This window comes from Gorilla gorilla, chromosome 7 (genome assembly GCF_029281585.2).
Source record: "Gorilla gorilla gorilla isolate KB3781 chromosome 7, NHGRI_mGorGor1-v2.1_pri, whole genome shotgun sequence".
Taxonomy (NCBI): Eukaryota; Metazoa; Chordata; class Mammalia; order Primates; family Hominidae; genus Gorilla; species Gorilla gorilla.
In genome coordinates this window covers 50,880,018-50,906,679 of record NC_073231.2, presented here as the reverse complement: position 1 = coordinate 50,906,679, position 26,662 = coordinate 50,880,018, and the positions used below count along the sequence as shown (strand labels likewise).

General features: G+C 40.2%; 1 protein-coding gene across 11 annotated transcripts in view; it reads left to right on the top strand.

Annotated features, from left to right (window-relative positions):
- SULF1 (sulfatase 1) overlaps positions 1-26,662 on the top strand; it is a 194,069-nt gene that overhangs the window by 15,287 nt on the left and 152,120 nt on the right. For 3 of the 11 annotated variants that reach the window (XM_055349633.2, XM_055349630.2, XM_063709225.1), the window contains exon 2: positions 20,024-20,118. The gene's annotated coding sequence lies outside the window, so the exon portion shown is untranslated. Of the gene's footprint in view, positions 1-10,688; positions 11,286-13,914; positions 14,077-20,023; positions 20,119-26,662 lie in introns of those variants that run through there. The other 8 variants (XM_055349629.2, XM_063709224.1, XM_063709227.1 and 5 more) reach the window with 6 other exon arrangements.

Genomic DNA, 26,662 nt, shown 5'->3' with positions numbered 1-26,662 from the left:
AAAATAAAGTATGCCATTTTCACTACTCAAAGAAAAGACCAGAAGAAATAAAGCTGAGCTCTTACTAAACTCTTAACAGCTGTATTCTTGATCTTCCATTGAGTAGCAACTGCTCTTTAGTTTCTATCACCTTGCCTCAAACATGCTCATAACCTCCACCAAAAAGACCACATAAAATAGCAAACTGTTGAAATGAGAAAGAGCACCAAGAAAAGATGTAAGTCCTTGCAGGAGGAATGCAACTCAAAAAGGATGACACAGAGGGTGAGGGCATCAGACTCTTTTGCTCTCACCACTGAGAAAAATTTGGCACTATAACTGGCTAGATAATGGGCTCTCTTCATTTGCACTCTGCTACCATTTGTAAATCCTCTGAAGTTTTAAGTAATTTGATTTTCCCCATAGTTTATGAAATATACAACCTTTAGTTTTATATAACAATTTATACTTTTCAACATGCCTTTAAACATTTCATTTGGTTTTGACAACCTTATGGATCATGCCACATAACTAAGTACTTGTGCCCATTTTAAAGAAATAGAAACAGAGGCACATCTTTGGTGACACATACTGAAATATTAATGTATAGTGGTATAAGATCATGATGTGTGCAGTTTACTGTCAATAGTTCAAGGGAGGAATATATATATATATAATTTTATAAAATCTCTGTATATATATAGAGAGGGGGCAGGGGGAGGGAATGAAATTGATAAGGCAAGACATTGGGGCAAGTTGTTAACCATAAATGAATATGGGTAACTGGTATGTAAGTGTTCTTTCTACTATTCTTCCAACTTTTCCATAAGTTTGAAATTATTTTCAAACACAAACTTTTAAAAATTAATTAAGGAAAATTAAGTAATTTGTATAAATAAACAGCTGATTAGAGGCAAAGTGAACAACTAGGATCCAGGTCTTCTAACTATAATCTATTTCTGTAAACTGAAAGTAATTTCCACTTAAATTATAGTTAGCCCTTCATATCCACAGTTCCACATCAGTGGATTAAACCAACCTTGGATAGAAAAACTATTCAGGGGAAAAAAATACTACAATAAAAAAATACAAATTTTAGAATACAGTATATTATATTTACATAGCACCTTACACTGGGTATTATAAGTAATCTAGAGAGGATTCAAAGTATATCGGAAGATGTGTGTAGATTATATGCAAATATTATGTCATTATATATCAGGGACTTGAGCATCCCTGATTTTGATATCTACAGTGGGGCTCTGGAATCAATTCTCCAAGGAGACCAAGGGAGCGAGGGAGACTGTATTTATAATCACAATCATACGTTTTGCCAGTCAGTCATCAATAATCAGTACCATAGCTCACGAGAAACTCATAATGATTTATTAATAACCTTTATTTATATATCATACTACTTATTGCAAACTGTTTTCACTGACCTTATTTTATTTGGTCTTCATAATGCTTCCAATGAAGTGGATTGGACAGGCATTGTGGGACCCATTTTACAGACTAAGAAACAGGCTGTGAAGGTTACTTATACCATTAATGTTCACAGCTACTAAACGGCAGAATTTAGAAGGATGCCAAGAGAGAATACTGGAAAGAGCACTGGTTCTGGAATTTAGGATTTCAATTTCAATATGCCTTCTTAGCATTCTAATGCCTTTTTATACTCCTACTGACCATACCTAGAACTTCTAGGGCTCATATTATATTTCACAATAGAAAAGCAACGTTCTTGCCGGCACAGTGGCTCACGCCTCACCTGTAGTCCCAACTAATTGAGAGGCTGAGGCAGGAGGATCACGTGAACCTTAGAGTTCCAGGCTGCAATGAGCTATGATTGTGTCCACTGCAACCCAGCCTGGGCAACAGAGCAAGACCCTCTCCCTAACAAAGCAAAAAACAAAAACATTCTCTTAAAGAACAAAACAAAATGACTGAGAAAGATGTCTGTTTTACTTACTAATGTTATATGTAACAGTAACAGCTAAGATTTATTAAATACATGCTTACCATGTACAAGTAAGTGCTATACATACATTATCTAATTTAATTTATGCAACATCTCTATGACATAGAATTATCTTGGTCCCAGTCTTACAAGCAAGGAAATAGGCTCTGAGAGTTTGACTGACTTGGCCAAGTTTACAGACTTGCAGGGGCCAAGGTTGGATATGGACCCAGAAATCTGACTCCATACCCGCTACCATTAACTAGTCCTTATTCCACATTTTCCTTTTTTTCCTTTAAGCTCAGTTGACTTTTTAACTCAACTTTTTTCCTCATATTTAGTAATTTTTAAATTCTGAAATTAAGATAATCCTTTCTAGAAACATAGTTTATATGGAAAAATATTTGCATGAAAAAATAGACCCTCCTTCTTATTTGCAACCTCTTGAAAGCAGGCAGCACATCTTATCTGCATCAACAGCAGCTCCTGGCACACATGGAACATTCAATAAATGTTTGTTAAATGAATGAATAATGTTCAGAGTTCTCTATTAAAAAGTTCTTACATGATCTAAATGCTTAAAGACAAGACCTAAAAATTAAGTTGGCTCAATTCACCAAATCTCAACTTTATAGTAAAGCACACAGTTTTGGTCCCAGAAAAACAAATAAATGAAAGCAGAAAACAAATTTCACTTTTAAGAAATTTTTAATTCTGCCCTTGGAAAGTTGAACTGCTCTGTGGATGTTTGAACAAATGTGGCCTTTAACTATCTGGATAATCTTTTTTAGATTATAATCTATAGTCTGCATGACAAAAAGTGATGCCCAAGCTCACTAATGTCTGCATTTCATGATTTTCCTTTTGCTATAACCAGATAGGATTAAAAAAAGGAGAAACAGTCAAGCAAGGACCATGGTCTCAGGAAAGGAGGAGAACCACCTCCAGGATATACAGCTTGCTTTCATCTTCTTCTTCTTCTTCTTCTTCTTCTTCTTCTTCTTCTTCTTCTTCTTCTTCTTCTTCTTCTTCTTCTTCTTCTTCTTCTTCTTCCTCTTCCTCTTCTTCTTCTTCTTTTCTTCCTCCTCCTCCTCCTCTTCGAGACAGGAGTCACACTATGTTGCTCAGTCTGATCTGGAACTCCTGAGCTCAAGCTACTGTCCTGCCTCAGCCTCCTGAGTATCTGGGACTACAGGTGCATGTCACAGCACCCGGCTACAGCCAGCTTTCCAAGGTGCCTGTCACAGCTGCCCTCTGAGCAATGACTCAGGAAGGGACCAGTTGGAGGGAAGAAGGGAGCTCAGGAAAAGTGTCAGGATACACCTTGCAACCTCCTTCTTCTAACCCGTGCTTTCAGCCCTTCCTTTTGTGGTTTCTTCCCACTCCAAAATTTCCCATAATATTTATTTGCATAAATTTTCCCCAAAATAAGAATGACTAGGCATATTGAGAGGACCACATTTACCTACCGCCCTTCCCACTTTAGTAATAGCATCATTGTTCTACCCTGTGCATTCCAGTATAGCACACAGACATCTTAAGTGCAGAACTTAACTTTATTGCAACATAAGGGAATTTCGGGGTAAAAACTGCATTCGTGAAATCAATCACACATGGGGCTCAGGTTACTCAGCCTGGCATGATTCAAAGCCTTATAGCAATTCCTCATAGGCACTGCCTGTTATCACTCCCTTGGCTGTCTGTCACCCTTGCCTCAGGCTCCAGCCTTAGCCTCAGCTTCTTCTTCCTAATGCACCTGCCAGCCCCAGACATGGGTACTTTCCAGATTCTGCAGAATGAGGCTTTTTCCTTTCTAAGTCTCAGCACATCCTTATCAGCATCTCACACAGACTCCAACCTCTGCAGTCGGCTTGTGTCCAGGGTCCTAGTCCCCATCACTGCTTCCTCTTTATACTCTCCGCCCAATGCCTGCTCCTGTGCGTTCCCACACTCCTGCCCTCTGGCATGTAGAGTTTCACATTTGTAATCTATGCCTCTACGTACTTACAAGAAGAGGAGGTGAAAAACTGCATTTGGCACATATTGAATTTCTTGGACCGTGTTCATTTTTTTCTGTGTCTGGAATCCACTGTTTTCTAGCAAAAACTTTCTTAAGATTTCAAACACCAACACTAACACTCTGAGTTTACCTGCTTGAATGACTCCCTGTCCCTCGGGCTGAAGTCACAACATTCAGGTTATTATTAATGATTGTCAATCACCATCTTTTTGGGTCCCTGTTGTTTTGCCTTCATATAATTTAATATTTCTATTTAAACACAGAAACTTGGGCAACTGTCAGAGTCACTCCTCAGCTAATGCTTCCTGGAAAGGGCATATGCTTTTTGCTCACTCAAGACAGACAATACTGAACAAGTGCTTAAGAACGTTCATGCCATAAAAGACTCGCAGAAAAGGAAGGAGAAACTGAACGATACCGAGTCCTTACACATGCAGGACACGGCTATTTCCTTTCAGATTTTGTAATTCCTATACTGGTCACTCTAGTTCTAAGTAAAGAAACCAGGCTTTTTAAAAAAAAAAAAAAAATCACAAACCTGTAGAGCTAGGATTTGGACCCAAGTCAGTTTGTCTCCAAAAATTCATGCGTTTTCTCAAAAGAAAGTTCTATATAAATGCTAAACAGAAAAACCCAGTCATTAATTACATGGAGGCAGTTTACATTTTCCTGCAATTTACACCTTTTTTTTTTCCAGACTAATTAAATTTCCTATGCTGGTAAAGTGCTTCTTCCCACAGTTTACTAGAGTTTTTGGTAAAGAGCTAAAAGAAGGTTTGCTGTGAAGCTGGCGAGGAAGAGAAGACTGAGATTCCAATAAAAACTTGTTAACTGGCGTGCAACACCGTGCCTATTAAGAGTAGAACAACTCTCCTACAGAATACACAGCCGAGTCTATACATTGCTTGTTAAGTACTGGCCCAAGTGCTCATGTCTCAGACTTGTCCCTTGGACCCATGCCCAAACCAGCCCTGAGAGGGTTGGAACAACTCCCCCGCCCCTGCAGAAAACACGACTGGTTATTTAGAATCTAGGGCATCACAATGAACATGCCTCAGTATTTTCATAAGGTATTACTACTGTTGTTCTGAAAAAGCAAGGCATGAGCGCACTTACTTAATATGTTCTTTGTTGATTTACACGTCCTTGATTTTTAAATCACTTCCAGAAATTCTTAGTAAATGGGAAAAGAATTTCTCAAATAAATATGTTATCTTTTCCTCCAACAGAATGCCAGATCACTTCTTGAAAGATCGTTTCCAGATTCTTCTTCAGTTCAAACTGATTTTCACAAACTTGAATCTGCACGCCATAATTAGGAAGCTACTGTAGGCCAATTTATTTGGTTAATTTGCATCAGTCTAAATAATTTTTCCTGACAGATTACTTCCGTTCTAAGTACCAAGTACTTTTTAATCCTAGTCAGGTTATTGCTAAGGATAAATGATTTCACGTTTCTCATAAAGATGACTGTCATTAAGAATATTAACACAAATTCCTTCCCCTTGAATAGAAATGAGCTGTCATTTTAGCAATGTTGCTGTGTCAGCCTTTCTATTGTCAAACACAACAAATGATGGGAAAATCAATTTACTCTTTAGAATTAGTCAAGTGAGGAATCCTTTGAAGTGGGGGTGCAGAGTTTCGCCTGAATTCTATAATCACGTAACAGCGAGTACTGTATGTATGTTGGTAAAATGTTGTGGAATTTAATGAGGACTATTTGTTGCCATAAGACCTTCCAGACAGAATCTATCTCTGAAAAAGAATTCCCCACTCCTAAAATAGAGGTCTGATGAGCAACAGATGTGGTTTAAATGAACCCTTGTTCAGCTGAACCAAGAATATATTGTGATCTGTATGAGGCACAATTCAGAAGAGAGGGGAGGTGGCTACAGCACAGCCTCAGTGTTGAGTTTGGTTGTGGGGTTTAAACATATTTATTTATTTCATAAAGTTTCTCTCATAAGGCACAATGCAAATGAGCTTTTAATTAATACAATCTAATGTTCAGAGGATGGTCTTCATGCTGTTTATAAAACAATTTACATTTTTATTTTGTAGTCTAAGAACGTGTGTCGAAAAGCATGTCAGTGAGTAGCCATAACCTTCAGAGTGATCTATGTCCTGGCAATGATTTGTAAGTTCCACAACTCAGTTTCTCCACCCATAAAGAGAAGATTAGATCGTTGTTCAAGAATGACAACTATTTAATATTTGGAAATGACTAAATAATGAAGTGCCTGGATTCTATAGAAATGCCGAGGAGAAAAGAAGATTAATTTCAAACCGAAGTCTAGTGCAAACATGACCTTCCTATTGTAAATCTCATGAATAGGAAAAGAAATCACATCTAAAGCTTTGTTTCTAGGGCTGAGACTCTGGAAATATATTAATTTTAGGTTGTTTCTGATGGCAAAAAAAGAAAGATCTGTTTATTACAATCTCTTGCCTGTGGAGATGAGAAAAAATTCTTCCTGCTACCTTTTACTGAAATAATACAGTTAGCAAAGATTTAAATGACAAGAGTAGAAGGGTCATCTTTTTGTCCCTTTGCCTCTAGGCAGGACTACAGTTAAGCCATCTCAGGAAAGAGAAGAGTGCTATTGCTCCCAAAACTCTCCAGGTGAGAATGATAAAAATTAAAAACAGCAAGTGAGAAAACTCAGGGGCCCTGAAATTAATAAAGGTCAGTTCCAGCTCACATCGTTTCAGTTAAAATTTATTTCTATTTGGAAATAGCCTAACAGCAAAACTCCAACGGATGGGCTGTTTGGCACTAGTTCTCGGTGAAAATTCCATTTAGTATTACTACTACTGTCTGATCTTTTTCTATTCAGCCTCTTCTTCACCCTGTTGGTGAGGGAGGGAGTCCATCCTAGGGATCTGGGGATGGCCAAATACACAGCACCCAACAGTGGACAGATGACAGCCACAGCAGCTTAAAAGTCACATAAACTCACAGCCCAGGGAAGGAGGATCAGGGAAGGAGGATAACACATACCATGCAGGGCACACAGGGGTTGCACCGGGAACAGAGTGGACAAGCAGAGGCTGCAGGAGGCAGTAGTAACAAGAGAATGCGGTGCCCTGAGGCTCCCTGGGGAAGGCGTAATTGGCTTGTTTGAATAATTGTGTGGGCTGGTAAGGAAGTAAAACCCATAAGGTTGAAGACCTGGTGGAGTGAGGCTGGCCCAGCTGACAGAGGAATGAGCCAGGTGGGCATCCTTTCTTGCTGGAGGGGACATATCTATGAAAGCAGGGGAGCTCACAGTTAGGCCTTGGGGGGTCCTGATGAGGCTCAAAGATAATAAATACCAAGGTAACACGTGAGATTTTAGGCGTTACAAGCCGATCCATACAAACTATACCGACTTATATGAGACTCATGTTCCCTTGACCATGCCTGATCTCTCTAAGGTCTTTTCCACACCTATTTTGTCTCACAGGAAAAGAGCCACTTTTGACTAGATTGATAAAATGGGAGTTTAAGCAATTTTTCTAGCAGGAGGACTCTCAGGCCAAGACCATGTAATTAGCTAAATGACTCATGCAGAAGTATCCTACACTCCTCCCTTTGGTTTGAATGAAAAGAGTAGGAGAGCCCTAAATCATCCAGACAAATTACATCTTTAACTCTTTACTTAATTTTAGTCTGTCACAAGGTAAATGTTGACAAACTTTAGACTTATAGCCAGAGGGCTAAAAAAAAAAATAAGTCTAGCTCGCCATCGTGGCTGTTTCCTGCCTTCCATTTTTCTTTCTTTCTCTTTTTTTTTTTTGAGATGGAGTCTTGCTCTGTCGCCCAGGCTGGAGTGCAGAGGGGCGATCTCGGCTCACTGCAAGCTCCGCCTCCCGGGTTCAGGCCATTCTCCTACCTCAGCCTCCCAAGTAGCTGGGACTACAGGTGCCTGCCACCATGCCCAGCTAATTTTTTGTATTTTCAGTAGAGATGGGGTTTCACTGTGTTAGCCAGGATGGTCTCCATTTCCTGACCTTGTGATCAGGAGCATGAGCCACTGCGCCCGGCCCCCACCTTCCGTTTTTCAAGAATACTGTCGGGACACACACACAGGTCAGGGAAATGTAGATTCTCTCATTTCCCCTGGTTTTTAACAAATGTCCTTTATATAAAAGACAAAACTTGAGATGTTCAGGCTCTGTCTGAAACTACTGGCCTCTTGCATCCTTTAGATAAAGGACATTTGAAGTTAATGCTGGGCCTATCGTCCTTAGTTATACCACTTTGGACAAGGCATTTTATCTTCTGGATCCCAAGTTCCATACTTTTCTTTTCTTTCTTTTTTTTTTGTTTTTTTGAGATGGGGTCTCACTGTGTTGCCCAGGCTGGAATGCAGTGGCACAATCTGGGCTCACAGCAACCTCTGCCTCCTGGGCTGAAGTGATCCTCCCACCTCAGCCTCCCAAGTAACTGGGACTACAGGTATGCGCCACCACACCTGGCTAATTTTTTTATTTTTTGCAGAGACGGGGTTTCGTCATGTTGCCCATGCTAGTCTCGAACTTCTGGCTCAAGCAATCCACCCGCCTTGGCCTCCAAAGCACTGGCATTATAGGCGTGAGCCACCATGCATGGCTATACTCTTTAATGAGGAAGTTAAACAAGAGTTTTAAATTTTTTTTTTTTAGCAACAAAACCATTGTCTCAAACAAAGTCTAAAGTCACTCTATAAAACAGATGGAGATAATATTTCTCCATTTGAATCCAACTGAGTAAAGTCCAAGCCAGATTGCCTGGCCTCCCTCACATTCGTCCCCTTCCCACACACTGCCAAGGTTCCTGAAGTACCCCTTGAAAGCCTAAAGCTTGTTGGAACCCAGTTTGAAAACCACCAGATGAGATAATATCTCAGGTTTCTTCCAGCTTTCAGTAGAATAGAAAAATCATTGACTACGGAGTCAGACCTAGATTCAAATCCTAGTTCTGTCACTTTCTAAGCTGTATGACCAGACTCAATTTACCCATCTGTAAAGCGAAAACAAAAATAGTTCTGCTAGGTTAAAAAGACATGTAAAGCATCTAGGCCAGTTCCTGAAACCCAGGAGGGATTTGTAAATAGTAGCTATAATAAAGGTTATGGTCCTCACCTGAGCATAACAAAATGAGAGATGATCCTACACTTGAACTACAAATTTGCAGTAAGATCGCTGTCATTCCTGAAGCTGAATCCTCAGGAACTTGAGGCCAAAATTCTTTAAAACCTGAATTGGTTTTAATTGTTCCAAATTAGTAGAGGGGGGAAAATTCTTCTAATTCACTGAACAATCTGTATGCGTGGAGAGCATGTACTGGATAGACACACCCCAAGTCTCTTAAATGACACCACGGTCGATCCAACTAGCACAGGTGGAATTTGAAGCATGTTACTTTTACCAAAAAATAACAGGGGAAATGTCATTAAGAACACTTTAATACAAAGCCACAAGAAATTCAGTATCTGACAGCTCATGTTCTATATTTCACCTCATATCATAAAACAATTCACCAGAGAGCAGTTGTTCATTTGCTGAGCTGCTGTTGTGATAGCACATATTATTTCAATAATGGAGGAGTTCCTCCATAAAATCAGTCCCAGAAGCCAGTGATGTCTGAAAAATCTCACCTTTGGAGAATTTTCCTGGCATTCTGTAAAGGAAGTTCCACTTACAGGTCCTCTAATGTGCAGCAGCAAAGGATCAAGAGATGCCAACATTCTTGTTTGCCTCGTGAACTTAAGCCCTAAAGTAAGCTGACTTGAGTGAAGTTTAGAGGCTCCCCTTCAAGTTTTAGAAAAGCTTTCTTTTTTAACTTATGCAAATTTACACACCCTCATGAACCTATTGCATATATCCGACAACCATCCATATTTTAGTACCATGTGGTGGCTCTCACCTATGCCCATATAGCTGGCGACAATGCAGGTAAGATCTGGTCAGCTGTCAGTTTCATTCAGTGAATACTCACTGAGCACCTGCTTTATGCAGGGTCCTGTCCTGGGCCACCAGGGAGAACAACACAAGGTTCCAAACCTAAGGAGACAGACAACGCATGCGGAATGACAACAGGGAAACAGAGTCACACGGAGAAAAGAGGGGAAATTTGGGAAGGCTTTTGTGGGGAAGGCGGGATTTGAACTGAGCCTTGAAGGAAGTGGGTGTGAGGATGGGGGTATGAGTAAAAATGGGAAATGGAGAATTGAAAGGCCGTCTTTAGAGAATGATTCACATTATAATGTGCTGGGGAGTAAGTGAGGCAGGAGGGCGGGATGGGAAGTGGGAAATTAGTGTGGAGACAGAAATTGTGGGCTTTGAGTGCCGGGATGAGGAATTTCTTTGCGTGTTGGGAAGCAGTGGCAGGCGCAGGACAGTATAATAATAATTTAAAGAAAATATGAGTAGCAAGTTGTGGGAGCGGGGAGGGAAGCTTGGTGCTCAGAATAATCAGAACTTTCTCAGTGGACCCAGGCTCAGTGGAAAGAGCGCTCTGGTTCCGTTTATTGCTCCCACAGAGAAGAGACGAGAGACCCAGAGAGGTTTAAAATTAGAGGGGTCGACAGGGCACAGGGAACTCCTGGCCAACCATCCTTAGGAAAACAAGAGACCAGGAATAAAGAGAACCAGCAGAAGCACCTGGTCTGAGTCTAAGAAACATCAGTGTTTACTAAGCACTTGGTCTCTGGAACGCCTGGCTTTCCAAATACCACATCTTCCCATCCACTCCATCCTGCCACAGGCAGCTACTGTGTCGGGTGCTCAGGGAGCCGGAACCACATGCCTGGAAACCCTGAGCCCCTGCCCGCCGCCGTCCAAGCCGGCCGGCTGCAGCGCAGTTTGTTTGCCGAGGTTTGCATGCACATATTCAGTTGCCCTTTTTTTCCCCCAGTCCTTTCAGCCGTGTCCCGAAATTCACCCCTAGTGTAACTTCTGCCTCTGCTCCTCCTCTTCTTGGAACTGCCTTTTGTTTGTCTGGCAGCGTTGGTTCTATGGGGGTGTGTGATGATAATAATACGCGGGCTTATATAACCGTCTTCATCTTGCGAGCACTTCGCAGACCGTCGCTAATGAATCTTGGGGCCGGTGTCGGGCCGGGGCGGCTTGATCGGCAACTAGGAAACCCCAAGCGCAGAGGCCAGGAGCGAGGGCAGCGAGGATCAGAGGCCAGGCCTTCCCGGCTGCCGGCGCTCCTCGGAGGTCAGGGCAGATGAGGAACATGACTCTCCCCCTTCGGAGGAGGAAGGAAGTCCCGCTGCCACCTTATCTCTGCTCCTCTGCCTCCTCCCTGTTCCCAGAGCTTTTTCTCTAGAGAAGATTTTGAAGGCGGCTTTTGTAAGTATCGTGCTCTGCTTTTACTTTAAAAAGAAAGAAGACAAACTTTCCTTCCTGTCCCTGTCCTTTTCGTATTATTTATTCATTATTCATCATATTATTATTCATTATATTCTCAGATGATGGAAAGTATGTTTCTGGCCAAAGTCTTCCACCCAAATTTGGTCCCTTGTAATGATAATAAGAGGGGAAAGAGGTTTCTGTTGATAATTAATTCACTTAACAAAATAGTACCCAGGCGAGGTGCTGAAATTGGCCACTTTCACAGCATTCTGGTGATGTCTGGCTGTTGATACACATCACACACACACACACACACACACACAACACTACACACACACACACACACACACACACCCCTTTTTGCCCTTAAGAGGAGCCCTAGTCACCTGGCTTGTTAGACAAGGAGAAATGATGCCACTTTGGTCTTCAGTTTCTCTGCCTTGAGTACTCACAATTTCAATCAGTTGTAATTGTTGAAAGTTTCTTTTCACACTACGAAATAAATCCCATCTTTCAGTGCAGGCTTGAAACTTGCACTGGCTTGGGTAAACTGTACAAAACACTGTAGCTATAGTGGACATGTGAATTTTTATTAAATTTTTCACTGCATAACCGAAGGTTCTAATATTAAAGAAACATGGACACTAACTTTTTAAGCACAGGCAAAACTCAAAGCCCTGTAATCAAACTATGTGTCTTAAAGAGTGCTGAATTAACAGAGTACTCTTCTCAGAGATTATGCTCACTGCTTTGAGAAACTGCTTTTCAACAAGAGGTGAATTTAAAACTCTAGAATAACATGAAAAAAGATACAACTTCTGAATACTTAGCAACTCTGACTTGCTATTTGAACAAGCCAAAAAACAAAGGGTCTATTTTGGGCAATTGTACAATTTGCATTTATAAAACCATGATTATAACTTGGTATGCTATGAGATACAGATATTTATTGTTTTAATAAGATTTCAGGTAAGGAAACAGAACTATAAATTGGTAATAATGTAGAAAAGCAAGGCCTCTCACTTTTAATGCTGTAAGTGTCGTGATTCATTCATAAGGCTTTATCATCTTTACCTCTAGATGAATAGATGTGAAAACCATGTATAGTATGTATGTATATGTTAGTGTGTATATGTGTATTTATCTTAAATTCTTACATTTGTTGTATCTATCTAGTGCTCAGTATGTTATATGATAGTATAACATCCAAAATGGATCAAGTGGAGAAATTTATTTCACATCAACTTTCAGATTGCAATATTTATTCAGTATTTATTAACACACATGGGAAATATTATAAAATTATGTCTTTTTTTAGATTCTCTTTAAATGATATTTTCCCTTAGAATTCTCTGTGGCTCCCATGAAATTCTAAGGTATAATTAAAGTCAAAAATAAGATTGGATTCTAGTTGCTTTTACCCCTAAATTTAAAAGTGATATTTCAACACTAAATTCTATACTTTACCTAATTTGATTACAAAGATGAACCACATAATCTCAGCATTAGCCTCAAAGGCAAACTCAATCATAATAGAAAGAACACAAGCTTTGATGAGATCTGGATTTGAGGCTTAGTTTGGTCAAACTGAATTAACTGAGCATTGTGACACACACCTGTAGTCTTAGCTACTCCGGGGACTGGGGCAAGAGGATCGCTTGAGCCTAGGAGGTGGAGGCTAGAGTGAGTTGCGTTTGTGCCACTGAACCTCAGCCTGGGTGACAAAGTGAGATCCTATCTCAAAAGAAAAAAAAAAAAAGAGAGAGAGAGACTATTGTAGTGTTCCAGTGAGAACTGCTGGGGGCACTGAGCAGTGTAGGTGGACAATAGGGCCCAGATTCCAGAAATATTTAGAAGGTAGAACATTCTGGACTCAGGGCTGGATGAAGGGAATGGAGGAAAAGGAAACTTTTATAATATTAGTTTTGGGCCTGGGCTACTGGGTAGTTGTAATAGAATACCATAGAACAAGAGGAGGTACTGGTTTATGGAAGAAAATTGAGTTAGTTGGAGTAATATCAGGTTGAGATATCACTAAGAGGTTAGACTGCAACGCTGAGTAAAATTGAAAAGCAATTTTTTTAAGTATAAAATTATCATCCGGATGTGGTGGCATGTGTCTGTAGTCCCAGCTACTCAGGAGGCTGAAGCAGGAGGATCTCATGAGCCCAGAGGTTCAAGGCTATGGTGCACTATAATCAAGCTTGTGAATAGATACTGCACTCCAGCCTGGGCAACATAGTGAGACCCTGGCTCTTTAAAAAAAAATGCTAGATTTTTGTCTTTGAAATTTTGAGGAGATACATAAAGACTGAGCTCTCCCGACTATGTTCTAATGCCCCCCAAGAAATGGTCACTATCTGGACTCAATGAAATCAGAGCTTTAATCTTGTGTCCCTGCTGCCAAATGAATTTTTTTCTCATTAACTTTTCAATAGGAAGCCCATGTCTAGGGCAGTCCTGCCTGTAGCTTTGTGTACCCTCAAAGAGAGTAATTTTTCCTTCTTCAGAGACTTCAGAAATGAGCAGAGACTAAAGATCTATGAGCTAGTAGAATACTTATTCATAAAAAGCACATATGCATGAAGAAGTAATACTTATCCAAAACAAACCCTTTCCTTAACAGGGATTTTTCACTTCTCTTGAACAAGGAACTCACTCAGAGACTAACACAAAGGAAGTAATTTCTTACCTGGTCATTATTTAGTCTACAATAAGTTCATCCTTCTTCAGTGTGACCAGTAAATTCTTCCCATACTCTTGAAGAGAGCATAATTGGAATGGAGAGGTGGGTAACATTTGCAAATTTTTTAAAGATGACAACTGGAAGAATTTTAACATTTTGAATGAATAGAAATCAATCTGATTAGCAGGCAGGAAGCTGTGACTTTTTAAATCTTGAGGTCTGATTACTTGATAACCCTGGTTTTCTTACACCCTTTCACCCTTTCTGTGCTCAGCACTTAATCTTCTAGGCAAAGCCTCTATCGGATTTCCTGGATTTCAGAGCTGTTACCCTACCTGAGCACTTCAGAGCAAATGCCATTTCTTATAAAAGGGGCTTAGCCCCAGACTTTATGGCTAGTCTTGCAAAGTGGTATAATATTTCTTTCTGGTAGGTGAACTGTATCAACACATTTAAAAACAGATTTAAAAAGCTATTTCCACCTCTAAATATAAAGAGCCTTACCACTTATTAGAAAGATAGCATTTGATAACAATCTGAATTTCTTCCACTTCTGATGGCTCACTTAATTCACCAAACTTTGGAAATCATCTTTGACTTTTGAAATGGTGAAAAACATTTCTATTTTTGCTAAAATGCTTTTGCCATAAAAAAAGAAGTGTCCCAAAAAGGAACCATTAACATCTCAGCTATGCAAAATAATCACCAAATATATACTTTTGAATAAGATGACTGCATCTTGGGAAAGTTCATTATTTAAGGAAGGAACAAGATATATTTGGGGAAATTCCCATTAGCACAATTGAAGTATGAAGAATTTACTGAGCTTCCATATATGGTGCTGGTCATTCCACATTTAGGTTACTCAAGCCATTTAAACTTGGCTTCATAAGCAAGTGCTACACCCTCACAATCTTTTTAGGTTAGCCGACATAATGATTTACTCCCAACTGGGTGCTGCCTGAGCCACTGTGCTTTGCCTCTGCAGTGTTTGAAGAGTGGATAGTTCGCAGCTGTGAAGTTCCCCAGACACCTGAGTCCAAACTGTTGCTGGATTTTGCTTCTTTCTGTGCTCCATGGAAAGCTGGAAGCTCCTCAACTTTCTCTTGGGTTTGGCTTCCTGTTCACATGTTTTCTGGCCCCATGTCAATTGTGTATGAAGTAATAGTCCCACATGCGTGCACCATCCACGATGGCAAGATTTGTGTGGTTCAGCATGAGTTTTCTAATGAGCACACTTTGGACCTTCCAACAACCCTTTAGGAAAAGCAGTTTGGAACCAGTTATTACTTTCCAAGGTGATGGAAGCTAAAACAGAATGTTCTTTTCTCTTTTTTTTTTTTTTTTTTTTTGAGACAGAGTCTTCATCTGTCACCCAGGCTGGAGTGCCGTGGTACAATCTCAGCTCATTGCAACCTCTGTCTCCTGGATTCAAGCAATTCTCCTGCCTCGGCCTCCTGAGTAGCTGGGATTACAGGCACCTGCCACCACGCCTGGCTAATTTTTGTATTTTTAGTAGAGACGGGGTTTCACCATGTTGGTCAGGCTGATCTCAAACTCCTGACCTCATGATCCACCCACCTCACCCTCCCAAAGTGCTGGGATTACAGGCATGAGCCACCAGGCCCGGCCCAGAATGTTCTTAAGCAACAAGACTAAAGCCACTTTTAAGAGACAATTAAAGGACAACTGCATAGGAAAAATGAACATTTACCTTACACATCTGTCTAAATGTGTGTATGTGTAAAGTATATAAAAATGCCTCCAATTCACAGTTTAAAAATATCAGTTACTGTTTCAGCATTTTGCTACTGATGAATGGTGCTAGTGTTTTCCACTAAGGACTGTTATTTTAATGACATTTCTCTGCAGCAAAATTTGATGAGTTTACAAAGTTTCAGAGCCAGGAAATGCAGCTTGATTTCTGAACAACGGAGACAACCAAGAGAGTTAAGTTCAATCATCTGGTTGCTTTATAGCATGGATTCCTAAGTGCTAACTGCAGTAACACGCTGACACAGAGAGCAAAGCCAAACCAAACTCTTAAAGTACAGCTGTGAAACTATCAAGCTTAACTTCCCGATATATTCTCAACAGGTGAAATTCTGGCACACACCCACACTTATTTGAAGATGGTAATGTCAAATTAATCACCATATGTCCAACATTTTATAGAATTTTAGAGTAAGAAGAGATATTGGAGGTCTTCCAGTTTTACCTTATCCTTTCATTATAGGAACAGAAAAACTGAGACTCATGAGTGCTCTCTCTCTCTGTCTCTCTCTCTCTCCACACACACACACACACACACACAAGCACACACACATCAGAGTTGTACTGAGTCATGACTTACAGAAAACATCCTAAGTCTGACTTAAGCAAAAGAAAGGGACGCAATGATCCACAGCTAGGCCACTGGTTTCCTGGTCCTTTCAAGTTTGTGTGGCCAGCTTCAGCACTGTGGGCTGACAATTTGTTGTTGCTTGAGAAAACATTCAGAGTCTTGGAGTCTATATTTTTAACCAAAACTTGAATAAACCCTAAAACAAACCAAGGATCCATCGGTGACTCAGATCCTGACTGTCCTTTACAGTGAGGCTCAGCCACCTTCCAATAGTTACTGGGGCCACACTGTGATCCCATAAGATGGAGACAAAGCCCAAGACACAACCGTCACTCTGAGGGATCCTGAAACCTGACCGGAGAGATGAGACCATCCTGCATGCAGGCCATAGAGACGGTAGTCGAGACTGCATAACTAAGTGCCACACTATGTGGCACAGGTTTTAAATGTTATGAGTTCTAGTGACAGGGATTAATGAAAATCAAGACTGTCAGAAAATGAGATTTTAGCTGATCCCAGAGGGGAGATTAGAGTTTTAATATGTGGAGGAGAGAAAAGTGGACTTTTCCAGATAAAGAACGGAGGAGTGAAAGCAGAGAGAGGACTGTTTATGGGTGGGACCCCAAAGAAGCTGGCCTCAGGAAACATTTCTCCACCCACGCAATGGACCATGGAGCTCCAGTACAGACTTAAAATTATTTATTTTGAGACAGAGTCTTACTTTATTACCCAGGTTGGAGTGCAGTGGCACAATCTTGGCTCACTGCAGCCTTGACTTCCTGGGCTGAAGCCATCCTCCCACCTAAGCCTCCCTAGGAGCTGGGATCACAGGCATGTGCAACCATGCCCAGCTAATTTTTGTATTTTTAGTAGAGACAGGGTTTCACAATGTTGCCAGGCTGGTCTCGAACTCCTGACTTCAAGCAATCTGCCCGCCTCGGCCTCCCAAACTGCTGGGATTACAGGCATGAGCCACTGCAATGGGTCCCAGACTTACATTATTATCTATTAAAATGTTACTGAAATATGTACCCAAAAAGCTATGTATAAGTTGCTTTATGTTTGTATAGCTATAAATACACATTAGCATAATTCTATTTATACTATTAAAATTTCAAAATAAGTCTCTAAGGATAAACGAAACCCATACACCAATAATACTCTAATTCATATTAATCCTCTTTGCCAGATGATGCTGTTTTGCTGAAACTAAAGAATAAATTTGTTTTAACTAAGTATTCATTAATGAAATTGGAAAAAACATTTTAACAAAAGGAATTTCTATTGCATATTAAGAATTACACCTGTTTATAAGGAACTGTTACAAGATGGCACCTATAGAGAAGAAAGGATCCAGGCAATCAGTCCTCTGGGGTGGAGATTTTGGAGCTGAGAACTGTGAGGGCCAAGTCATCCTATCACCCTTCTCTATTCTGGGGAACAAACAAACCTTCATACAACACAGCAGGAAGTATTTGACTCTCACGTGCATACACATATCAGCAGGAACTTAGGCTGCCTCTGTTCTTTCTTCAATAGCCCATAACAATTAAATTATTATATGATTATACCACACATTATTATTATTTATTTTTTTAAAGACAGATTCTAGCTCTGTTTCCTAGACTGGAGAGCGGTGGTGTGATCATAGTTCACTGCAGCCTCAAACACCTGGGCTCAAGTAATCCTACCGCCTCAGCCTCCCAAGTAGCTGGTATTACAGGTGCACACCACCACACCCAGCTAGTTTTTAAATTTTTTGGTTGAGATGAGGGTCCCACTGTGTTGCCCAGGCTGGTCTTGAACTCCTGGCCTCAAGCAATCCTCCCATCTCAGCCTCCCAAAGTGCTGGGATCACAGGCATGAGCCACCTCACCTGGCCTACACATTATCATTTTACTGATGAGAAATCAAAGTCTACATTTATAAAATTTAAGAAAATTCAGGTCTCATTTCATGAAAATGTCTTTTGATTGCAAATATGCAAAGAAGGTTGTATCTTTATTACTGGTCTAAAAAAAATCAATCCAGGTAATAATGATTGCCGATGTTTATTGAACCCTTATTTTGTGCTAGGTAGTCTTGCAAGTTTTTCACATGAATGTTTTCATGTAATCCTCACATCGACCCTATGGGGTAGATACCATTTTAAATTCCCATTTGTCAGAGGAGAATACTGAGGCATAGAGAAATTAAGTAATGTGCTCAAGGCCACATAGCCAGTGAATGCCATAGCCTGGTATTCCGGCATCTCATTCCAGACTCAGCTGCCCGGTAGCATATTCAGAACAGTCTCAGAAAAGGTATTCTTTGACATCAGACTGTGCCAGCCTAACCACAGCCAGATACTTTTGACATCACATTCAGATGTAAACTTTCACTGTAGGAGATCATGAGGTGCACATACAATTATAAGCACAAACATGTATATGTCCTCTCAGAACATATTTTACAAGTGGGCATCTGCATGATGCTTCTAATAATTTGTGATATCAGCACCATGGAGACAGGATGGAAAAGTTCTTCTAGAACTCCCCAACCCCCAGGAGGAGAAGCACAGTGAAGCGAGTGATCTAGCGGCCTAATGGGTGAGGTGGGCCGCATTGCAGAGGGTGGCATGAAACTAGCGGCGGCGGAGTTTCACTGCTGTTTGGAGTGGAAAGAGGGGTGATGAGAGTCGTGTGGGAGGAAAGTGAATCCTGCAGCACCAGGCCAGCTCCAAGGAGGCACTGCTGCAGCAATCTTGTGGTAGGAGTGATCCATCCAGAGCAAAGCAAAGGACCTGGGGCTTAACCTGACTCGCCAAGGCCAGCTCAGGATAAAAAGAGATTCCAGGCCTATGGAGGGAAAAAATCTGCACCCATTACCTCTGAGATCCCCCCATATGTATACCAAGGTACAACTGTAGTCACCAGTGGAAAAGTATGAAGACTTTAAATGAAATGCTTTATTAAACATTAATATTTACATGGGCATGAACAATATTTTTTAAATGTAAAGGAAATTCTGAGTTGTTAAATAAGAGGTCTCATTTCCTCATTCTATCTTATATTATGTTCTCTTTTATATCATATGCACATTTACATACAGTGTGTATATGTCAGAATGTTCATGGCAGCAAGATTGCTTCATTCGATACTTAAAACATTAAAATGGGTATTTCCTCGTATTCAAAGTGTTCAAATTTATTTTAATCACTTACATTTTTCAGCTGTCAAAAATGTGGAATATAAACAAATTTTACCACTTGGAAACGCTTACTTTGCTACTCATCAAATAATAGCTTGCTGCAACTTTAAAAGATTCCATGATTCAGCACGTTTTCCTTTAAAATAGGTCTCCCAACCTGAAATTAGACAGCACTCAACCTTTAAACTTGGAACACTTTGTAAACTTTTAAAAGGAAACTCTTCTTTAATGGTTCTATGAAATCCAGTCAAAGAATGATATGAAATGAATCTAATGGAAAGTCTTTTCCTTGTTGGAGAAGCAGTCAAAATAGAAACTTCTACAAAAGGACCGAATCACCCACAATGCTTCAAAGACTCTTGCGAGTGATTGTAAGAAAATCGGTCTGGATGAAATTTAGAGAATATTGTTCCTAATGATCACCCCCTTTGAGGCTGTGAAAGGGCAACATCTGAAAGATGAGAGGAATTGCTGGTAAAACGTAACTGATGGCAATTTTGCTCTTTTCCATCGTAGGTGCTGACGGCCACCCACCATCATCTAAAGAAGATAAACTTAGCAAATGACATGCAGGTTCTTCGAGGCAGAATAATTGCAGAAAATCTTCAAAGGTATTCATCAAATTTTTATCTCTAGCTTAAACCAAGGACCACCTGGGCACTCTATGTCACTTGAAGAGGGGAACATTTCACGGTTGGGGAATTGTTAAGAACTGGCAGAAACTGAAAAGTCAATGGTCCTCTACCTTCCCATCACATTCTCATTCTTGTTGACTGAGAGAGCTAAAAGGTGCCTTCCACATGGTAGAGCCATGTCACGAAATCAGTCCTAAGAAATGTCAGAAGAACCATCTGAAAAATGGGATTCTAAACAATCATATGACTATTGACATATTATGAGCTGCTCAGGAAGGAAGCTCAGGGGAATTAGGGGGCAGTGTGGTAGGCCCGCCATGCACAGCCATCCACAACATACTCCACAGTGTCAGGAGTGAAAGCTGTACAGATATCTGATTTATTCAGAGCTCGTCTTCACAGTTTCTTTCCTTGGCCAGATAAATATTAGTGCCAAGAGCTTTCATGGAGCCAGGGAGAGTTGTGGCAACCCATCTCAGAAATTTCACCTTGGTGGCAAAAACATTTCTAGGGTTTGGGTTCATATGAGGGTACAACCCCATGAGGCTTTTTCAAATGTCAACTTTGAGAGTTGCTCCCCTTCACCCCTAAAAACTAATGCAATGAAAATGTTCAGTTCCTCTCTATTTCATTAGTCACTCTTCAGAATCATTGCTATTTGCTTGATTTTTTTTTCTTTTCTTTTTCTTTTTTTTTCTTTTTTTTTTTTTTTTGAGAGGAAGTCTCACTCTGTTACGCAGGCTGGAGTGTAGTGGTGTGATCTTGGCTCACTGCAACCTCCGCCTCCTGGGTTCAAGCAATTCTCCTGCCTCAGCCTCCCGATTAGCTGGGATTACAGGCGCCTGCCACCACGCCCAGCTAATTTTTGCATTTTAGCAGAGATGGGGTTTCACCATGTTGGCCAGGCTGGTCTTGAACTCCTAACCTCAAGTGATCCGCCTACCTCAGCCTCCTAAAGTGCCGGGATTATAGGCGTGAGCCACCACGACCAGCCTGCTTGATTTTTATTCTAAGCCTTCCGTTGGCCCAAAGTGGCTTGGAATAAGTCCTGTAATCACCAAAACTTTCATGAACCTCACCTAAAAAGCAACATCTTCAAGTTTCAGGTTTGCCTTTTGAGGGTTGTTTTATCCAGCTTCTCTTTCTAATACTTATGGAATCAAACATTTTTGCCTTCATTCTACAAGTATTACGTGAAGAAAGTGAATGGTTCAAAGTGTATAAGACATGTTAGTTCTTTGACATAAAGTTATAAGCATCAGCAGTTTTTCTAGAATTCTTGGAGCTTTGTCTGAAGATGGCATGGGGTATTAACCCCCCATGGCTGATTACAGCACTGTATCAGATGCTTGTCATAAACGAGCTGAATCCACAGTAAGAGAAGATAAGTTGAAAGTTAGGTCTCCTTTCTTCAAAGCTCTAACGTAAGAAGGAAATATTCTGAAACAGTAACTTCAAAAGATAAATGTTTAATAATTCAATGAACAAGTTCATTGAATAACTAATAAGTTCAACGAACAGAACTGGAACTTCTCAAGAGTTATTTATCTCTTGAATCAGCTTGTGAGCAATTTTCTTTGTGAAACTTTAGCCTGATGCATCAATTTTTATGTTGGAAAAAACAAGGTTGGCCTTCAGTGCCATACCATTCAAAATTAACCGTAGAAGAGACTGGAAAACCCCTGATACTACAAGAGCACCCTTCATCTTCTGAAGAGGTCCCTGAGGACCTGATTTCTCAAAGTATCTTTCTTAGTTTCTCTTATGCTGTGAAGAAGCCACTTTTCTTTCTTTCCTTTTTTTTTTCTTTTCAAAACGAACAGAGTCTTCCTTTGTTGCCAGGCTGGAATGCAGTGGCACGATGTTAGCTCACTGCAACCTCCGACCCCCGAGTTCAAGCAATTCTTCTGCCTCAGCCTCCCAAGTAGCTGGAACTACAGACACATGCCACCACGCCTGGTTAATTTTTGTATTTTTAGTAGAGACAGGGATTCACCATGTCGGCCAGGATGGTCTCGATCTCTTGACCTCGTGATCTGCCAGCCTCGGCCTCCGAAAGTGCTGGGATTACAGGCATGAGCCACTGCGCCCATGAAAAGGCCACTTTTCTACAATGCCATGTTGTTTGTTATCTAGCTGGTAATCTTTCATGTTGCACTTTTCTCCCCCTAATGTGTGATTTCACCACTGTGTTATGTCTTTTTCACTTCTCAGCACATCTTTATTATGGGAAAATACAAGTAAGTGTCTAGGCTGGGCACAGTGGCTCACGCCTATAGTCCCAGCACTTTGGGAGGCCGAGGTGGGTGAATCACCTGAGGTCAGTGGATCACCTGAGGTCAGGAGTTCGAGACCAGCCTGGCCAATATGGTGAAACCCCATCTCTACTAAAAATACAAAAAATTAGCCAGGCGTGGTGGCGCACGCCTGTAATCCCAGCTTATCAAGAGGCTAAGGCAGGAGAATTGTTTGAACCTGGGAGGCGGAGGTTGCAGTGAGCCAAGATTGTGCCATTGTACTCCAGCCTGGGCAACAGAGCAAGACTCTGTCTCTAAATAAATAAATAAATAAAATAAGTGTCTAATGTTGGATCATTTAGATTCACTTGCTCAAATTTAACATACAGAACATTTTTCTTGAAAATCTATGGATTCTGTATGAGACCTGGCTTCAATCTACTTTTTTTTTAATCTTGGGGCTGGAAAATTCAAATTTAATGTTTGGCTTCAGAGATCTCTGCCCCTTTTCAACCAACTCCAGGATTTGAGCTGAATTAGATAAGCAGACGAGTCACTTCCCACCACTACCTCTGTATTTATATATCCACAATCCTCCTTCTAGTCAATTTTATGGAAAGAAATGGATTTTTTTGGGTATGTGCTTGGACAATCATGTTTATAAAATAGGGACCACTTTACTGGACCTTAGAGTTTCAAAATGCTGCCCTGTGCATTTTTGATTGCCTCTCTGCTCATATCATTTGGGTATAAAGTTCTTTCATTTAATATTCAGAACTGCTTACCTGTAGCTCATTGAACTTGGCATCACCTCTAAATTACATAACCCAAGAGAAAGTACAAGGAGATACTATAAGCAAATCTCAGAAGCTGCCCAAGCATTTCCTGTCTTTCAGATTGCCAGATTGTCCCTTGTTCCAAGGAGAGATAGGTTGTATTCACATATGAGAAGACACCAAAAGGACAATTAAATTTCACAGCTTGGGGGAGATTTTGAGGGTTCTCATCAAAAATGTTTACACCTATGGAACAGATTGCTTTTGTGTATGTGTGTGAAGCCTGGTTTTCAGCTTAAAATACACCTGCCAAAATATGAACGGCCTTTATTGTACCTTCTGGACACTAACATTGCACAGTTGGACAAGGTTTGGTGCGCACAGATGGGATAACTTAGAACAGCAACTATGTTGTTTTTGAGAAAATTAAGATTTTTCCTAGCCTTGTTAATACCTATTTGGGATGGAAAATTTTATAATAAGGATGGCTTAGCTGTGCCTGGCACTTTATTTTTAATATTATTTTAATTATTAAGTTAAATTTAGTATATTAATCTAAATGTAGGTGGTTTTTAAAATTTGCCCATAGACTGTAACAGTAAACTAAACCTTTTCAAGGAATCAATATCAGATGTGGACCCTAAAACTTATCCTTGTCTTGCTTTAAGTGCATATTGGATACCAAGACAATGATAATTTGTCTTGCTGCAGAATATAGAGACCTATATTTGGGGGTGCTAAAAAGTAGACTCTTTTCCTTTGTGATTACCCTTACATATTTTGAAACATTTCTCATTGAAGAGGACAATTTATTACACAGAATATCAACTCATTTAAAATTAGGTATTTGTTGTAAAAACCATATAACAGTCGCTTAAGAGTTTTTTTTTTTTTAAATCACACACTTAACCCAAATCAGTTGGTCTTTTCTGTATAAGTATATACTAAGTAGAATCATAGAAAATTTCTTCTATTTAACTGTTGTTGGCCTACAAAAGCAGTGATTTCATAGGGTATTATCTAACATTTTATAAAATTGGAAACATGGAGAATGTACATTTATTGTTTTGTTTTCACCTACCTTTGTGTCAAAACGGTTCATACAATTTCTGCATTGTCTTTTCAGTTCTTTTAAATTTGTGCATTGTGTTCCATTACATGGATGTGGGACATATAAGTTGCTCATGCTTTTTCTCTATAAGAGAGATAACACTAAACACACACACACACACACACACACACGCACACAATCAATACCTTCCTTCACGTAGCCATTCTGTTTAGTTGCATTTTAATGATGGTTTTTGAATTGTCTTCTCCTGCACCATCCTCTTATCCCTTTGAGACTAATCACTTTCACATGTGAGACTTCAATACAAATCTAAGTGATAAGCAAATGTTAGTATGTACAAGCACACAGATTTGCACCCATGTATGTACATAGCTAAATGGATCTGCTTAGACCACAGTCCTCAAAGCCAGTGAGCTTATGTTTAAAGAAAATGCCAAACTCCAATTGGATGAGAAACATTGTGCCCATCAGGCTGTGCCATCTTTTGCAGGCTCCTCTCTCCTCCCTTCTGACTGAGACCTGTCCCAGCAGATGGCTCTGTCAGTATGCTTCGGCTGCCAGTAAAATTGTGCTTTGCCTGATAATGGTGAGGAAGCAAACTCCAGAGATGTTGACCAACCCAAGGAAAACTCTTTGCTCTTGCCATAATGATACATTCAGGCAGGAAGTTAAGAGAAAAATAGCTCTTACCCTGGCAAGGAAAGGAGTTTAATTATGATGAGGGTGGGGACTGGGGGACATTCACAAGTGGATATTAAGGAAAAAGAATGGGATGATGTCATTCTTTACTGAGACAGTCACTGAAATGAAATCAGGTCACACAACAATGGTCTTGTTCTATGCTCAAAAGCGCAAGTTGGTATGAGACATTACTTTGCGGTGATGCTCTCAGGAAGGGCCTAAGGGGCTGTGTTCACATGAAACTATTTCCCCAAACACCTTGAAGACAGGTCAAGAAGTGCAGAATCATTCCATCCAGTGCTGAAATGGCCCACACTGGACCAACATTTGTTTCAGATCACCATGCCACAGTTTAGGATAGAAAAAGTGTCTGGATTCTTACAACACCATGAATTCAAAGAGGCAGAATATAGCGGTTCAATCTGGTATCAGGCCAGATGTTTTAAATTGGTTCCTTTTTTGCAGGATAATTTTAAATGGCATACTGAAATTAACATGGAATATATTCCTCAGTGGAAGGTTTCAGGAAGTCACTTCCCAAGAAGAAATACTGCCTTGTATCATGGTAGAGAATTTGTAGGGCTGATTAATTCCACTTACAGAGGAAGCATTTGATCTATGTTGATCTTGAGTCCTTAGTTCCAATGGCAAATATTCAATTTTAGGTTCCTTTTCTCAATGGTGTCCTAATTCGACCGCATTTATCTGCTTAGATTTCACAAGAGTGCATCATGATTATAAATGAAGATTAGACTTTCTAAGAAGCCATTCCTGGAATAATTAGGTGGTGGGGTCAAATCCTGTTATTAAGATTCTGTCATTATTGCATTAAATCGGGTTTAAAACAAATAAGCCATTGGCTGAGGCCTTTTTTGAGGATCTTTTTACTGCAGGAATATTTATAATAGGAGAATTGAAATACTATAGGCTTTTTACATTGGTATCTGCAGTTTAGAGAATTTGCAAAAAAAAATATTTTTTAGTAAGCCACTGGTCTTCAGGTGTACGAACATGTTGAGATATGAGGTCCTTCTCTCTTGCAGATTACATGAAAATGTAAAAAAAATGGATTACAGTGGAAATTCATATTTGTTTTATGATTTTGCTCTCAAATTATTCAAGAACCTTGTGTCATAATCTGGCATGTAGGGGAAGCTGAGATGTGTATGGGACAAATATATTTGAAGACTGCTTTGGATCGTGGCCATCAGAATGAAAAGAGGCACATTTTGAAGGAGTCCCTTTTTGGCAGACACTAAAGTAAAACTCAGGGATTCCTGCTACCCTTATTTTTAAAAAGAAGGTAATTCAGCTGGGGGGTTTTTGAGAGAAGATAATTATTTTTTTTTTTATTTTTTTTTTGAGACAGAGTTTTGCTCTTGTTGCCCAGGCTGAAGTGCAATGGCACGATCTCAGCTCACATCAACCTCCGCCTCCTGGGTTCAAGCGATTCTCCTGCCTCAGCCTCCCGAATAGCTGGGATTATAGGCATGCGCCACCACGCCCAGCTAATTTTGTATTTTTAGTAGAGACGGGGTTTCTCCGTGTTTATCAAGCTGGTCTCGAACTCCCAAACTCAGGTGATCCACCCACCTTGGCCTTCCAAAATGCTGAGGTTACAGGCATGAGCCACCAGGCCCAGCCAGGTAATTATTTAAAAATAAAAAGTAACTAAAATATTTCCAAACAAATTGTCAGCACCATCAGAAGTTCTCAAGTTTCCAAGAAAGTGCTTAATATTCTTTTCTATTTGT